This window comes from Arachis hypogaea, chromosome 1, assembly GCF_003086295.3.
Source record: "Arachis hypogaea cultivar Tifrunner chromosome 1, arahy.Tifrunner.gnm2.J5K5, whole genome shotgun sequence".
Lineage (NCBI taxonomy): Eukaryota > Viridiplantae > Streptophyta > Magnoliopsida > Fabales > Fabaceae > Arachis > Arachis hypogaea.
The window spans coordinates 22,581,284-22,599,382 of record NC_092036.1 but is presented as its reverse complement, the minus strand read 5'-3'; positions in this window follow the sequence as shown (position 1 = coordinate 22,599,382).

Sequence of the window (18,099 nt, the reverse complement as noted above, 5' to 3'; positions counted from 1 at the left end):
ACCTATTAACAGTTTTGTTAGATCTATTTCTATACAAAATTTTGCAAATGCTCTTATTTTTTAAAGCATATTTCTATTGTATAACTCAATTGTCAGATCTGGAAGTCTCACTTATGCTGTAATCTTATCTGTTGTAAAAGAGGATTAAAATTTGGTTTTCAGCACCTCACAGCTAGGTAATGGTCATAGATTTTTCATGATTCCTCTAAAAGAGCATAGTCTAAATCTTTTTTGTAAGTATAATTTAACTAAGTAAAAATCATGACCCAAGTCTATAATTACATCTATGTCTCATTTGCCACTCCACATACTTTTTAACCTTCTTTTCATAACTATATATTCTATTTTCTTCCCACCAGTTTGACTATCAATGAATTCCACCAAGGTTTTCAAAGTTTTCTGATGGTTTTTTTGTAAGACCCAAACTTTCTGAAGTTAGATTAAGAACTAGTTTTGATATATTTTAATTGGTCAAAGTTCTTTTTTTAGAAATTATTTTATTAAGGGTAATTGAATCAAGTTTTGATAATTAAATTAGAATTTTTATCTAATTTTATAATTATTAGATAATTTCTATATTTAAATTATAAAGTTTAGTAGTTGTAAAAGAATAAGAATTTTATATGATTTAATTTAAATAGTTGAGATTTTTGAATTTAATACTTTTTTATAAACAAAAAAATTAATTATATTATCTCTATTTTTAAATTAGAGTACTTGATTTAAAGTCAACTAGTAAATTGATAATTAAATAATTTTTTCAAGTAATTTTAAGAGATTAAATTAGATTTCAAATTAATACTCTATATTCTAATTTTATTAAAATTATCTTACTCTAATTAACCCAAAAATCCCCAAATTGAAACTCACTAGCCCTAACTCTAATTTCAATCATCCTCACCCATACTAACACACACACGCCACAGCCCACAAACACAACACACACAAAACACACGCACACCACACTGAAAGGGAAACGAAAGAAAGGAAAGAGAAGATGAGAAGGAAGGAGACGACGCCAGCGGGGCTGGGTGCCGCCTTTGCCACCACTGTCATTAGAGGGAGAGGGGACGCCCAGAAGAGGAGTAGATGCGTAGAGGAGAGCAAGCCAGAGGATAGGAAAAAGATGCCTCTGTCGCCGCGTGGAGCCGCAAGCCTTATCGCCGTCATCGTCTTAGTTCACCGCCATCGCGCCATGCTATCGCCAGCTCTGTCACATCTTGTCACTGTCTAGAATAATGAGCAAAGAGTGAGAGAGAGCTCGCGGTGGAGAGAGAGGAGACACCGTTGTGTTACGCAAAGCCACCGTCGCCGTCGCACGCTCAGTCGCTGCTGCTGGAGATGCGATCACCAAGACTCTGATCGTCAGAGAATGGTGCTGTTGTTACCAAGATCCGCTGCCGGTAAGGGCGTTCTTTCTTCTAGTTTCCGTTCTTTTAAATTCTTGGAACATTATTGCCAATGCATGGTTGTTACAGCCACCGTCGTCGAGTTGCATGCAGTTGTTAGAGCCGTTCCTTACCAATGCCACTGCTGCCGAACCGTCGGAGCTCTATTGTCGTTCTTCTTGCTGGAAAAGTACTGGCACCATCACTACCTTGTTTACCCTCAAAATGATTATTTGGCTCTGTTTATGTTTACCGCGATACTATATTACTAATTATGTTCTAATTCCACTTAATATCAATCTCGCGTTAAATCCAAATTATGTTAGGTATGAGTTGTTGCTGCTGCATTTATTGTGGTCACTTAGAAATTATCAAGGATACTACTCCATTTTTTTTGTTGCAGTAAGTTAAACATGTGCCAAAACTATCACTACTAGCGTGCTGATTAATGGTTATTAAGATTTTTGAGATTTTAATGTCTCAGGGTCAAAGTGTTGTAACTGCAAATGGTGAATGTTGTTGTTGCTACCGCGGATGGATATGAAAGAGATTTATTGCATTTTAATTGCGGCTAATTGATGTAGGAGATTTAAATTTAAAAAATATTTTAAACTTTGAATACCTGATAAGTTTAGTAGATTAATGCAAATGAATGAATGTCAGCAATGTAAATGATTTTCTATTGTGATTGAATATGTTGTGTTTATTAGTGATTGGTTGACTTCTGAATTTTGGTGGGACTGATTGATTTTGTTGTGTTTGAATTTTTCGAAGGATTATTTAGAAGCTTTAGAAGCAATTCTTTAATTTTTCTGTAAAAGTTTAGTTGGAAAAAAGCTTGAAATGTGATTTTAAAGTTTGAAAATGAATGGTTGATGATAGCTTGGAATATGTAAATGTTGTTGTTCAATATGGAAGCCCGTTGAGATTGAATTGAGGGAACCCACGATGGGTGGCAAACTCCAGTTTTTAAGGGATATTCTGCCAGAATTTTTGTACAAATTGAAGAGTTTTAGAAGTTTTGGTTATGGTTTCAAAAATAAGTTTGGTTTGATTAACTTTATCAAAAGAGATATATCTTGAATACTTTTAAAGATTTTAAAGAAATTAGATTTTTATGATTTTGTTAATTCATGATTTTTAACTCATTTGATTTTTAATAATAACAAAAAGAGATTTGATTAACTAACTAAAGATTTAAAATAAAAAGTAAATTAATTATAAATTCAAGTGTTTGGGAATAGGAGAGTGAGGTTGAGGTTTTAATGGATTTAAGCATAAGAGTTGAAAGAGAGTTATTTTAAGGAATATGATAAATTATGTGATGTTTGATTTGAGAAAAGACATGAGACAGTTAAGACAAATATTGGGGTTTTAATGAGTCGTTGCGTGTTAGGAAGAATGGATATGGTTTAGGCTTTGAACATGGATGACGTTTGATGGGTATTGATCTCAAAGGAAAAGGGTTTGAGAAGTGTTATTGTGAATGTTGCTTGAAATTGAGGATTAGGAAAGTTTGGATTGTCAATCTATAAAGTGATTAATTAGAGAAATATGATTCGATGAGATTGAATGGATTATGCCGTGTTTGAGTTAGATTGTTGTTGGCTATAAATGATTATGTTCTAATTGAGTCAGTATACAACCTTGAGCTCGAGTCTAGAGTATCGTATTAGAGATCTCATACTCGCAAGCCTGTACGGCCTAAGTCCAATCCGGTGCCTGTTTGTGTGTGCGGAGTAGAGTTCAGGCGTTGAGTTATTGATGAGTATGATGAGAATTTTGATTTAAGTTGAGACATGTGTGAGATATTATGATTGATGATGATTATGTTATTGATGAATTGATTAGTAATGATTAAGAATGTAGTGTTGGTTCCGGCTGATTATATTTATGTGGGATAATAATTATGGTTGACGAGGATTATGATGTGACTAGTGGCGAATATGATTATGTTAAATGATATATTTTATGATGAGATTAACGATGATTGAGTATGGCTGAATTGGCAAGGTCTGGTAGTTATCCCTCTTGCATAATGAATTAAATTTGATTGAGAGATGCCTGCTGGTGCACAAAATTGTAAATCACATTTTTCACAATTCGTACCACTAACCAGCAAGTGCACTGGGTCGTCCAAGTAATACCTTACGTGAGTAAGGGTCGATCCCATAGAGATTGTTGGCTTGAAGTAAGCTATCGTTATCTTGTAATTCTTAGTCAAGATATCAATTATAATTATCAGTTGACTTGCAAATGAACAAGAGAGCATGGATTAAATAATACTTGTTATGCAGTAATGGAGAATATGCTGGAGTTTTGAAGATGCTTTGTCTTATGAATCTCTGCTTTCCCCCTGTCTTCTTCTTCACGCACGCAAGGTTCCTCCTATGGCAAGCTGTATGTTGGTGGATCACCGTTATCAATGGCTACCATCCGTCCTCTCAGTGAAAATGGTCCAGGTGCGCTGTCACCGCACGGCTAATCATCTGTCGGTTCTCACTCATGCTGGAATAGGATCCATTGATCCTTTTGTGTCTGTCACTACGCCCAACCTTGTGAGTTTGAAGCTCGTCACAGTCATTCAATCCCTGAATCCTACTCGGAATACCATAGACAAGGTTTAGACTTTTCGAATTCTCAAGAATGCTGCCAATGGATTCTAGCTTATACCACAAAGACTCTGATTAAGGAATCCAAGAGATACTCATTTAATCTAAGGTAGAACGGAGGTGGTTGTCAGACACACGTTCATAGATTGAGAATGGTGATGAGTGTCACGGATCATCACATTCATCATATTGAAGTGTGAATAAATATGTTAGATAGAAACACGTGTGTTTGAATGGAAAACAGAAGTAATTACATTAATTCATCGAGACACAGCAGAGCTCCTCACCCCCAACAATGGAGTTTAGAGACTCTTGCCGTCAGAAATACAACGTTCAGATCTAAAATGTCATGGGGTACAGAATAAATCTCTAAACGTTGTTTAAATACTAAACTAGTAACCTAGGTTTATAGAAAATGAGTAAACTAAGATAGATAGTATAGAAATCTACTTCCGGAGCCCACTTGGTATGTGCTGGGGCTGAGACTTGAGCTTTTCATGTGCTTGGGCTGTTTCTGAAGTTAAACGCCAGGTTGTAACCAGTTTTGGGCGTTTAACTCCAACTTGTAACCTGTTTCTGGCATTTAACGCCAGAATGGAGCATGGAACTGGCATTTACGTCATTTATATTCGAGAAAAGTATAGGCTATTATATATTTCTGGAAAGCCCTGAATGTCTACTTTCCAACGCAATTGAGAGCACGCGAATTAGACTTCTGTAGCTCCAAAAAATCTATTTCGAATGCAGGGAGGTCAGAATCCAACAGCATCAACAGTCCTTTTTCAGTCTGAATCAGATTTTTGCTCAGATCCCTCAATTTTAGCCAGAAAATACCTGAAATCATAGAAAGACACACAAACTCATAGTAAAGTCAAGAAATATAAATTTTACATGAGAACTAATAAAAACATACTAAAAAGTAGCTAGAACCTACTAAAAACTACCTAAAAACAATGCCAAAAAGCGTATAAATTATCCGCTCATCACAACACCAAACTTAAATTATTGCTTGTCCCCAAGCAACTGAAAATAAAATAGGATAAAAAGAAGAGAATGTACTATAAATTCCAAAATATCAATGAAGCTTAGTTCTAATTAGATGAGCGGGACTAGTAGCTTTTTGCTTCTGAACAGTTTTGGCATCTCACTTTATCCTTTGAAGTTTAGAATGATTGACATCTGTAGGAACTCATAATTCAGATAGTGTTATTGATTCTCCTAGTTTAATATGTTGATTCTTTAACACATCTACTTTATGAGTCTTGGCCGTGGTCCTAAGCACTTTGTTTTCCAGTATTACCACCGGATACATAAATGCCACAGATACATAACTGGGTGAACCTTTTCAGATTGTGACTTAGCTTTGCTAAAGTCACCAATTAGAGGTGTCCAAAGTTCTTAAGCACACTCTTATTGGCATTAAACGCCAGTCTGATGACTTCTTATTGGCATTTAAATGCCAGTAAGCTTATCCTCCAGGGTGTGCTGTTTTTAATGTTGTTTTTGATTTTGCTTTAATTTTTGTAGTTGTTTTTGTGACTTCACATGATCATCAACCTAAAGAAAACACAAAATAACAATGGAATTTTAACATAGATAGATAAAATTGGGTTGCCTCCCAATAAGCGCTTCTTTATCGTCTTTAGCTGGACTATTACTGAGCTTTAATCCAGTCTCAATCTTGAGCATTCTTGCTCAACATTGCCTTCAAGATAATGCTTGACTCTTTGCCCATTAACAATGAACTTTTTTTCAGAGTCACTATCATGAAGCTCTACGTATCCATATGGTGACACACCTGTAATCACATATGGTCCTCTTCACCGGGATTTCAACTTTCTGGGAAATAATCTGAGCCTAGAGTTAAACAGCAGAACTTTCTCCCCTGGCTCAAAGATTCTGGATGACAGCTTCTTATCATGCCATCTTTTTCTTTCTCTTTGTAAATTTTTGCATTTTCGAAAGTATTGAGTCTGAATTCCTCTAGCTTATTTAACTGGAGCAATCGTTTTTCTCCAGCTAACTTGGCATCAAGATTTAGGAATCTGGTTGCCCAGTAGGCCTTGTGTTCTAGTTTCACTGGCAAGTGACAGGCTTTTCCATACACAAGCTGGTATGGAGAGGTCCCTATGGGAGTCTTGAATGCTGTTCTGTATGCCCACAAAGCATCATCCAAGCTTCTTGCCCAATCCCTTATACGGTTAATCACAGTTCGTTCTAGGATTCTTTTAAGTTCTCTATTAGAGACTTCAGCTTACCCATTTGTCTATGGATTATATGGAGTTGCCACCCTATGGCTAACTCCATATCGAACCATAGCAGAGTAAAGCTGTTTATTGCAGAAATAAGCGCCCCCATCACTGATTAGTACTCTAGGGACACCAAATCTGCTGAAGATATGTATCTGGAGGAATTTCAGTACTGTCTTAGTATCATTAGTGGGTGTTGCAATAGCCTCCACCCATTTGGATACATAATCCACTGCCACCAGAATATAAGTGTTTGAGTATGATGGTGGGAAAGGCCCCATGAAGTCAATACCCCATACATCAAACAACTCAATCTCCAAGATCCCTTGTTGAGGAATGGCATAACCGTGAGGCAGATTGCCAGATCTTTGGCAACTGTCACAATTACGTACAAACTCTCGGGAGTCTTTATAGAAAGTAGGCCAGTAGAAGCCACATTGGAGGACTCTTATGGCTGTTCGCTCACTTCCAAAATATCCTTCATACTGTGATCTATGGCAATGCCAGAGGATCTTCTGTGCTTCTTCTTTAGGCACACATCTATGGATTATTCTGTCTGCACATCTCTTGAAGAGATATAATTCATCCTACAAATAGTACTTTGCATCTGAGATCAATTTCTTCGATTGCTGCCTACTGTACTCTTTGGGTATGAATCTTACAGCCTTATAGTTTGCAATATCTGCAAACCATGGTGCTTCCTGAATGGCAAAAAGTTGCTCATCCGAAAAGGTTTCAGAGATCTCAGTAAGAGGGAAGGACGTCCCTTCTACTGGTTCTATTCGGGACAGGTGATCTGCTACTTGGTTCTTTGTCCCTTTTCTGTCTCTTATTTTTATATCAAACTCTTGCAGAAGCAACACCCATCTTATGAGCCTGGGTTTTGAATCCTGCTTTGTGAGTAGATATTTAAGAACAGTATAGTCAGTGTACACAATCACTTTTGATCCTACTAAATAGGATTTGAACTTGTCAATGGCATAAACCACTACAAGCAATTCCTTTTCTGTGGTTCTGTAGTTCTTCTGCGCATCATTTAGAACATGGCTGGCATAATAAATGACGTGCAGAAGCTTGTCATGCCTCTGTCCCGACACTGCACTAATGGCATGATCACTGGCATCACACATTAATTTAAATGGTAATGTCCAGTATGGTACAGAGATGAATGGTGCCGTGACCGGCTTAGATTTTAGAGTCTCAAACACCTGCAGACACTCCTTATCAAAGATAAATGGCGTGTCAGCAGCTACTTAGAGGTTTTGCAATTTTTGAAAAATTCTTTATAAACCTTCTGTAGAATCCTGCATACCCCAGAAAGCTTCTGATTGCATTAACATTGGCAGGTGGTGGTAATTTTTCAATTACCTCCACCTTAACTTGATCCACCTCTATTCCTTTGTTCGAAATTTTGTGCCCAAGGACAATTCCTTCAGTCACCATAAAGTGACATTTTTCCCAGTTTAAAACTAGGTTAGTCTCTTGGCATCTTTTTAGAACAAGTGCCAGATGGTCAAGACAGGAGCTGAATGAGTCTCCAAATACTGAGAAGTCATCCATAAAGACTTCTAGAAAATTTTCCACCATATCAAAGAAAATAGAGAGCATGCATCTCTGAAAAGTTGCAGGTGCATTGCACAGGTCAAATGGCATCCTTCTGTATGCAAATACTCCAGATGGACATGTGAATGTTGTTTTCTCTTGATCCTAGGGAACTACTGCAATCTGGTTGTAACCTGAATAGCCATCCAAAAAGCAGTAGTAATCATGACCTGCTAGTCTTTCTAGCATCTGGTCTATGAATGGTAAAGGAAAATGATCCTTTCTGGTGGCTGTATTGAGTCTTCTGTAGTCAATACACATGCGCTAGCCTGTAACTGTTCTTGTAGGAACCAGTTCATTCTTTTCATTATGAACCACTGTCATGCCTCCCTTCTTGGGGACAACTTGGACAGGGCTCACCCAGGGGCTATCAGAAATAGGATAAATAATCCCAGCCTCTAGTAATTTAGTGACCTCTTTTTGCACCACCTCCTTCATAGCCAGATTCAACCGCCTCTGTGGTTGAACCACTGGCTTAGCATCATCCTCCAATAGGATCTTGTGCATGCATCTGGCTGGGCTAATGCCCTTAAGATCATTGATGGACCACCCAAGAGCTGTCTTGTGTGTCCTTAGCACTTGAATTAGTGCTTCCTCTTCCTGTGGCTCTAAGGCAGAGCTTATGATTACAGGAAAAGTGTCACCTTCTCCCAGAAATGCATATTTCAGGGATGGTGACAATGGTTTGAGCTCGGGTTTAGGAGGTTTCTCCTCTTCCTAAGGGGTTTTCAGAGGTTCAATTATTCTCTCTGATTCCTCCAGATCAGGCTGAACATCTTTAAAGATTTTTTCTAGCTCTGCTCGAGACTCTCAGCCATATTGATCTCCTCTACCAAAGAGTCAATAACATCAATGCTCATGCAGTCATTTGATGTGTTTGGATGCTTCATTGCTTCAACAACATTCAGCCTGAACTCATCCTCATTGACTCTCAGGGTCACTTCCCCTTTTCGACATCAATGAGGGTTCGTCCAGTTGCTAGGAAAGGTCTTCCTAAGATGAGAGTTGCACTCTTGTTCTCCTCCATCTCCAGCATTACAAAATCAGTGGGGAATGCAAATGGCCCAACTGTGACAATCACATCCTCAATCATGCCTGATGGGTATTTAATGGAGCCATCAGCAAGTTGAAGACAGATCCTGGTTAGTTTGACTTCTTCAGCCAAGCCAAGCTTTCTGATAGTGGATGCAGGTACTAGGTTGATACTTGCCCCAAGATCACATAAAGCTGTTTTGGTACAAGTACCCTCTAATATGCATGGTATCATAAAGCTTCCAGGATCTTTAAGCTTCTCTGGTAAGCTTTTCAGAATGACTGCACTGCATTCTTCAGTGAGGTAAACTTCTTCAGTTTCTCTCTAATCCTTCTTATGACTTAAGATCTCTTTCGTGAACTTGGCATAAGAGGGTATTTGCTCAAGTGCCTCTGTAAATGGAATCTTTATTTCAAGAGTCCTGAGATAGTCTGCAAAGTGGGCAAATTGCTTATCCTGTTCCGCTTGGCAGAGTTTCTAAGGATAAGGCATATTGGCTTTGTATTCCTCAATCTTAGTTGCTGCAGGTTAATTTCCTACAGACGTGGTTGGAGAAGCCTTTTTAGAGGGGTTGCTATCAGCACTTGTATGTGTCTGATCCTTCACTGGCATTTGAATGCCAAGGTTGGAAGCTGGATTGGCATTGGATGCCAACTCCTTACCTGTTTCTGGCGTTTGAACGCCAGAACTGAGCTTCCATTGGGCGTTTAACACCAACTCCTTGCCTGTTTGTGGCGTTTGAACGCCAGAACTGAGCATGGGTTGGGCGTTTAACACCAGCTCTTCACCCTTTTCTGGCGTTTGAGCGCCAGAATTATTCCTTTCTGGGCTCTTACTGTCCTCAGAGGGATTTTGGGTAGCAGTTTATTCATTTCTTGGCTTTCTGCTACTTTGAAATGATGTATTTAATGTTTTTCCACTTCTTAATTGAACTGCTTGGCACTCTTCTGTTATTTATTTTGATAACTGCTGTTTTGTTTGCTTCAACTATACTTCCATATTCATATTAGCCATTCTTATGTCTTGTAGTATCTCCTTGAATTCGGCTAGCTGTTTTGTTAGAAAATGTAATTGCTGATTGAATTCAGTAACTTGTTCTGCAGGACTGAGTTCAGCAGTTACTGTTTTAGCCTCTTCTTTCATGGAAAATTCACTACTTAGGTACAGATGCTGATTTCTAGCAACTGTATCAATGAGCTCTTGAGCTTCTTCAATTGTCTTTCTCATGTGTATAGATCCACCCACTGAGTGATCCAAAGACATCTGAGCTTTCTCTGTAAGCCCATAATAGAAGATGTCTAACTGCACCCATTCTGAAAACATTTCAAAGGGGCATTTTCTTAGCATCTCTCTGTATCTCTCCCAGGCATCATAAAGAGATTCATTATCTCCTTGTTTAAAGCCTTGGATGTTCAGTCTTAGCTGTGTCATCCATTTTGGAGGGAAATATTGATTAAAGAATTTTTCTGACAGCTGTTTCCATGTCCTTATGCTAGCCTTAGGTTAGTTATTTTACCACCTCTTAGCTTGGTCTTTTACAGCAAATGGAAACAGTAATAATCTGTAGACATCCTGATCTACTTCCTTATCATGTATTGTGTCAGCAATTTGTAAAACCTATGCCAGAAACTCTGTAGGTTCTTCCTGTGGAAGACCGAAATACTGACAACTTTGCTGCACCATGATAATGAGCTGAGGATTCAACTCAAAACTACTGACTCTGATGGAGGGTATACAAATACTACTCCCATATGAAGTAGTAGTGGGGTTAGCATATGACCCCAGAGTCCTTCTGGACTGTTCATTTCCACTTAGGTCCATGATGGAGAAAGGGAGATGACGTGGATTTATTTTATTTATTTTATTATATTTATTTAAAAAATTTTTTAAAATAATAAAATAAAATAAAATAAAAAACTAAAATAAAAATAAAAAAGATTTGAAAATATTTTATGAAGATTTTCGAAAAAGTGAGAAGAGAGAAAGTAGTTAGAGAGTTTTGAAAAAGATATGATTTTAAAAATTTTAAAAAGGATATGATTTAAAAAAGATATGATTTTTTAAAAAAAAAACTTGACAACTAAGATATGATAAGATAAAATTTTGAAATTGAAATCTGAATTTTTATGAAAAATTTCGAAATATTTGCTTAAAAATAGTTAGAAAAGATATTTTTTATTTTTGAATTTTATGATGAAAGAGAAAAACACACAAAAGATACAAGACTTAAAATTTTTAGGTCTAATGCTCTTTGTTCTCGAAAATTTTGGAGGAAAAATACCAAGGAACACCAAACTTAAAAATTTTAAGATCAAAACACAAAGAAGACTCAAGAACACTTTGAAGACTCACAAGAACAACAAGAACATGAAGATAGAACACCAAACTTAAAAATTTTTAGAAAACCACAATAAAATTTTCGAAAACTAAAGGAAAATTAACAAGAGAACACCAAACTTAAAATTTGGCACAAGATTTAATTAAAGAAAAAAAATATTTTTGAAAAAGTTTTAAGAATAAGATACCCAATTACCAAGAACACAAGCACAATGCTCTAGCCAACTGAGCTATAAATTTAACGTGTTTTAAAAAGGTATTTTTAAAGGAAAATAAAAACATGCAATTGACACCAAACTTAAGATATGAAACTAAACTCAAACAAAAGACTCCAAGAAAAATTAAAAACTAATAAAGAAAAATAATATTTTTGAAAGATTTTTAAAAGGAATAATAAAAGATGCAATCCTAGTGACTCTAAATCAAAAAGACAAATTTTTCCTAATCTAAGTAACAAGATAAACTGTCAGTTGTTCAAACTCGAACAATCCCCAGCAACGGCACCAAAAACTTGGTGCACGAAATTGTAAATCACACTTTTCACAATTTGTACTACTAACTAGCAAGTGCTCTGGGTCGTCCAAGTAACACCTTACGTGAGTAAGGGTCGATCCCAGTGAATAGATCTGCCATTTCTTGAGATCTCTCTTCTGATTCAAAATCGTGGTGTAACGTGTATCCCCCCTGTTCCGTTAGAGATTGTTGGCTTGAAAGAAGCTATGGTTATCTTGTAATTCTTAGTCAGGATATCAATTATAATTATCAGTTGACTTGCAAATGAACAAGAGAGCATGGATTAAATAATACTTGTTATGCAGTAATGGAGAATATGTTGGAGTTTTGAAGATGCTTTGTCTTCTGAATCTCTGCTTTCCCCCTGTCTTCTTCTTCACGCACACAAGGTTCCTCCTATGGCAAGCTGTGTGTTGGTGGATCACCGTTGTCAATGGCTACCATCCGTCCTCTTAGTGAAAATGGTCCAGGTGCGCTGTCACCGCACGACTAATCATCTGTCGGTTCTCACTCATGCTGGAATAGGATCCATTGATCCTTTTGCGTCTGTCACTACGTCCAACCCTTGTGAGTTTAAAGCTCGTCACAGTCATTCAATCCATGAATCCTACTCAGAATACCACAGACAAGGTTTAGACTTTCCGGATTCTCAAGAATGCTGCCAATGAATTCTAGCTTATACCACGAAGACTCTGATTAAGGAATCCAAGAGATACTCATTTAATCTAAGATAGAATAGAGGTGGTTGTCAGGCACGCGTTCATAGATTGAGAATGGTGATGAGTGTCACGGATCATCACATTCATCATATTGAAGTGCGAATAAATATCTTAGATAGAAACAAGCGTGTTTGAATAGAAAACAGAAGTAATTACATTAATTCATCGAGACACAGTAGAGCTCCTCACCCCCAACATTGGGGTTTAGAGACTCATGCCGTCAGAAATACAAAGTTCAGATCTAAAATGTCATGAGGTATAGAATAAATCTCTAAAAGTTGTTTAAATACTAAACTAGTAACCTAGGTTTACAGAAAATGAGTAAACTAAGATAGATAGTACAAAAATCTACATCCGGGGCCTACTTGGTGTGTGCTGGGGCTGAGACTTGAGCTTTTCACGTGCCTGGGCTGTTTCTGGAGTTAAACACCAGGTTGTAACCTGTTTTGGGCATTTAACTCCAACTTGTAACCTGTTTCTGGCGTTTAACGCTAGAATGGAACATGGAACTAGCGTTAAACGCCAGTTTACGTTGTTTATCTTCGAGCAAAGTATGAACTATTATTTATTGCTGGAAAGCCCTGGATGTCTACTTTCTAACACAATTGAGAGCGCGCCAATTGGACTCTTGTAGCTCCAGAAAATCCATTTCGAATTCAGGGAGGTCAGAATCCAACAACATCAGCAGTCCTTTTTCAGCCTGAATCAGATTTTTGCTCAGATCCCTCAATTTCAGCCAGAAAATACCTGAAATCACATAAAGATACACAAACTCATAGTAAAGTCCAAAAATATAAATTTTGCATGAGAAATAATAAAAACATACTAAAAAGTAGCTAGAACCTACTAAAAGCTACCTAAAAACAATGCCAAAAGCGTATAAATTATCCGCTCATCACCTGCCTGGGTACATGCAGTGGCATTGTTCCACTTGCTCCGGGTTATTGTTTGAGATTAAGGGACAGATGAAAGGATGGTCCCTTTGTCCCACTTGCTCCCAGTTTGTATTTGATCTGCTGGGGTAGATGAAAGGAAGGTGATTTTATCCCGCTTGTTTCCAAATATTGACCCTCCGTTGTAAGATGTGGCCAGACACTTAGACCTTTCCGAATATTATTTCTCCAAGAAATGTGAATCCCTTTTGAGAGATGCCCACAAGCAGGGACTGTCCAGGATTAGCTACCGGACATGTCGGATTTGGCTATATAACTGATAGATGAGCTCATTAGGCATATGACAAACATGCATCATTTGCATTTGTGTGTATTATTTGAGTGTGAATCTTGTATTTAGTTTGTCTAATTAAATAATTGCATCTATCTTCTATTTGATATAATTGCTCTATCTATACTCTCTATTTATGTATTCTTTGTATTGTTTTGTCTATGTTTGAAAGCTGAGAGATCGTTCATACTAGCGGTGGTGATGCTGAGAGTTGTTCCAAATGTGGTGATAGAGGTTAAGGCAGATTGGACTTGGTATTGCCCTAATACTCTAGATTATGTACTGGATGGAAAGGAATGAACGATGTAAGTTGATTGGGTAGGAAGCCTTTAGGCACACCCTTGGTCTCTTCCCTTTTAAACGATTTACCTTACGGATTTATAAACTAAGTAATATTCTTTAAGACCTTTTCGAAGTAAGATTTCTTATAAAGCTTTTCCAAAGTGTATTTTAAAAAGAAACTGTATTTATAATAAGATTCTTTCTTTTTGCAAGTATTTTTTTGCTTTGATGGTATTTCCTTTCTTATTGAGAACATGCGAGGACAATGTTCTCACCTCTACAGATTTTTTTTTCAGTGACAGATTCAGGAGGTTTTGGCGCTAAGCCGCGACTAAACTACAAAGTTATATATATTTGTATTTTCTATTTTTGTTTTAGTTGAGATTTTTTTCCCTCGTTATTTGTCATTTTAGTTTACATAGGAGTAGGACCTATATTTGAGAATTTTTGAATAAGTTTATGTAGATAATACTATGTGAATATACTTATGTGATTAGGTGGTTTAAAGTAAAGGCTTTTCGCTTTTATAATTAAAAATCTGGTTGTATTTCACAAATGCTCAATATTAAATAAATATAATCCTAAATAAAAAGGATTAGAGATAAGTAATGTATCAACTTTTAGTACGATCATAAGGTACTAAAAATTAGAGTGTTACACTCTTCATTTAAGCATAGATTGTATAGTCCCTCACCTACTTTGGTTACCATGGCATCCTTTGATGGAGAGTGTTTGCTGTTAGAATCTCCTCTAGGGTCATTAGAGTCAGCTTCCTTCTCTTTTGAGATCTCTTCCTTATCGTCTTCTTCTGACCTGGGGTTCTCCTTCTCATCTTCCACCTGACTAATCTTGGACCCCTTTTTATTGGTTTTGACAAAAGATTTAGGAATCTTCCTTTAATATAATAGGCTTTTGCTTTGTAGCACTATTTCACTTGCGAGTTTTTTGAGGGAGAAAGCTTTTCAAGTGCTTATAACAAGTGGTTTGTAAGAAGTCCTGCCACCCCTGTTTTAGGCATTCCTACTCCTATCTCCTATTCAAAGGAAGAATTCAAATAAGTCAGAGAATCTTAAGTAAGTTCGAGTAAGCATGGGATATTATGTTAACCTGCCAACCAGCTAATCCGCCAGCAAACAGTTAGACATTGAGTAAGTCATTTTCGGGTGATGAAGGTTATCTAATAAGTAATGTGATATGAGACAAAGCCTACTAGAGGGAACTTTTCAAGCCCCTATTTCCTTTTCAGATTCTTCATCCACCATCTATAACTCCTATCTTGGGACTCTAGAAACTTTAGTTGAGAATTCTTTTCCTCCCTTTCTTACTTTCTTCTTGCTTCGGTGAAAGAGGTCCAGCGCCTACTGAGATATCCTTTTTTTAGTTTGTTCACTTGGAGTTTCCATGGAGCTCTTGGAAGAAAGAAAATGGTAACTTGTATAGAGAAAAAATTTGCTTGTACGAGTATAAACGTTAAAGATTATTCACTTCATATTCGATAAACTATAAAGCGTATAAATTTTTCTCACAGTATGTTTTTTGGACATTATAATGGAAAAAGACTAAGCCTAACCCACACCAACAAAACAATCGAGCCTTACACCAGAGAAATAGGGCTATTAGGAGATACAGAATTTCTCACAATTTGGTATTGTAAAAAAGATTACATAAAGCCCAAGTATTATAAAACCCTTAAATGAATACCTAAGGTCCAGGAAAAAAAAACAAAGAAAAAGAAGGGATGCACTACAAAGTTTGGTCTATTGGCCTAAGTATGCCTTGTTTTAGAGTGCATCATCAGAACTCAAATTTTAATTGACTAGAAAATTATTATATGAAACCCATGGACGGAGAAAGTGTGTGTGTTAAGATGTAATTTGACAAAAAAAAGGGAAGGAAAATTTAAAAAATAAAAGTTTATTTTTTAAAGTTTAAATTAGTTCCTAATCACGTCCAAATTTAAAAAAGGCAGTTCCTAATAATGTTTGCCGCACAGAAATTATTAAATTGGTATCTAAAAAAATTGAAAAATTGGTCCAAGATATTTTAGAATATTAGGCAAATAAATAATTTCTAAAATTTAGGATAAATTAACTTTTATTTTTTAAAATTTTAGATAATTTAATTCTCAATTATATTTTAAAAAGAAAAAGGTAACAACTAATTTGTCATTTCAAAAAGAAATATTAAGAATTGATTCATCCTTTTATTTAATTAAGTACTAATTTTCTTGATGTTCTGGAAAATTAAGAATTAATTTGTTAATATTATTATTAGAAATAAACTTGTCTGAAATAAAAGTTATTAAAGACTAATTTGAATATTTAATTATTCATTAAAAAAATGTTACATAAACTATAAAAAATAAAATCACGAATAAAATAACAAAAAAATATTTAATTTTGTCTATAAATTTTTGTAGTGTAAAACCCAAACAGAATAATATAAATATTCCGTATCACATGCATTCAATAATCAAGAGATATGTATCAACAGAGTAAATAAAATAAAATTTTGGCACAATATGAATTTGGTTATGATTAGATTGTTATTTTAATAATAGACAAGAAAATTGTATCATGGCTAATATATGCTCTAAGACACATAATAAAATTATTATTACTAGAATATTTTAAATATTATTTTAATAAATAAAAAATGTATTAAAAATTTAAACTTTTATATTTTTAATAAAAAATTTTTAATTTGTAGTTTTAATACATATTATTAGAACATAAGATAATATAAATGAGTTACTCTAATACTTTTGATATAGACATTTAGAATAAACTAATAATAAGATATTAAAATATATTAATATTAACAAATAATTTATTTAGTACGTTATTATTTAAATATTATGAGAAAATAAATAAAATTTAAAATAACTTAAGTTTTATATATAGATTTTCCTATTATATTTAACTAAAAGTTATTATAAAATTAAAATATTTTTATTTAATAATAAATATAAGATTTAAAAGGAAAAAGTAAAAAAAAAATTAGAAAGAACGATAAAAAAAATTTATTGAACAAATTACAAAATAATTGGCCAATAAAAATATACTCCCATAGTGGAAAGTTTATAAGATCAAAATGTAAGAATTGGTTTTGAACTCAAGTTTGTACCATGAAAGTACTACTAGGAGTAGCCACCAATTGGACTAGGAAGACGATTGTTACAATTTTTTTTTTCCATCGGGACTTAAAAAAACGTTGGATATTATTGAATTTATCGATGAAATTACAAAAAAAATCGCCGATAAATAAATCATTAATGGATTTATCAATTCGGGGATAACTTGCAGTGATTAGTGCAAATGTAACTATAAAAGTGACGAAAATCTTCTAATAATTATGGTGAATAAATTCCGACAATAAAATTAGTGCCACAAATTATAATTTTGCCCCACATTATTATTATGCAAGTTTGAGGCTTTGTATTCTGTTTTTGTCTTTATTATATTTGAACATAAGAGACTAGGTTGGAGAGGAGGTGAGCTGCGCAGCACTAAAACGAAGCTGACAAGAAGCGATGACAATAAAAGTTGAGGAGAGTTCTGTGTATTTAGTGTTGTGAGTGTGAGAATATAGTTAGGAAGAGAGAGAGCCTCAGGTTGAAAAAACAGAAAGAGAAAAGAAAGAGGATGGCTTGAAAAAAGGGAAGGAAAACGTATTTTCTTCTCTTCTTTTATTTTGTATTTATTTTTTTTTTAAAATAACATCGTTTCAAAATTCCAATGAACGAAAAGCCTTTTAGAGATTAGTATAAATTTCAGAGTACAAATTCAAAGACAAAATTAAATAATTATTAATTTTAAAGATTAATTTAAAATTTGAGTACAACTTTAGATACCATTTTTAAAATTTAACTCGGTATAATGAATTTTAAAATTTTTTTTTTTGGGGCATGGCCCCATTAGCTACTCTTAAATCCGTCCCTGCTCATAGTTGTAATATGTTTGCCGACAAGATATGATTACCAACAGTATTATGTATAGGAATTAGATATGACTAATTAACAATATGAGTTAGGTGTGCTAAAGAATGGAGATGAAAAGGGCTTTTAACATAAAAAATAAAATCGAACAAACATATACATGAAGTAAAATCACGATGTTTTATCATTTTCTGTGAAAATAG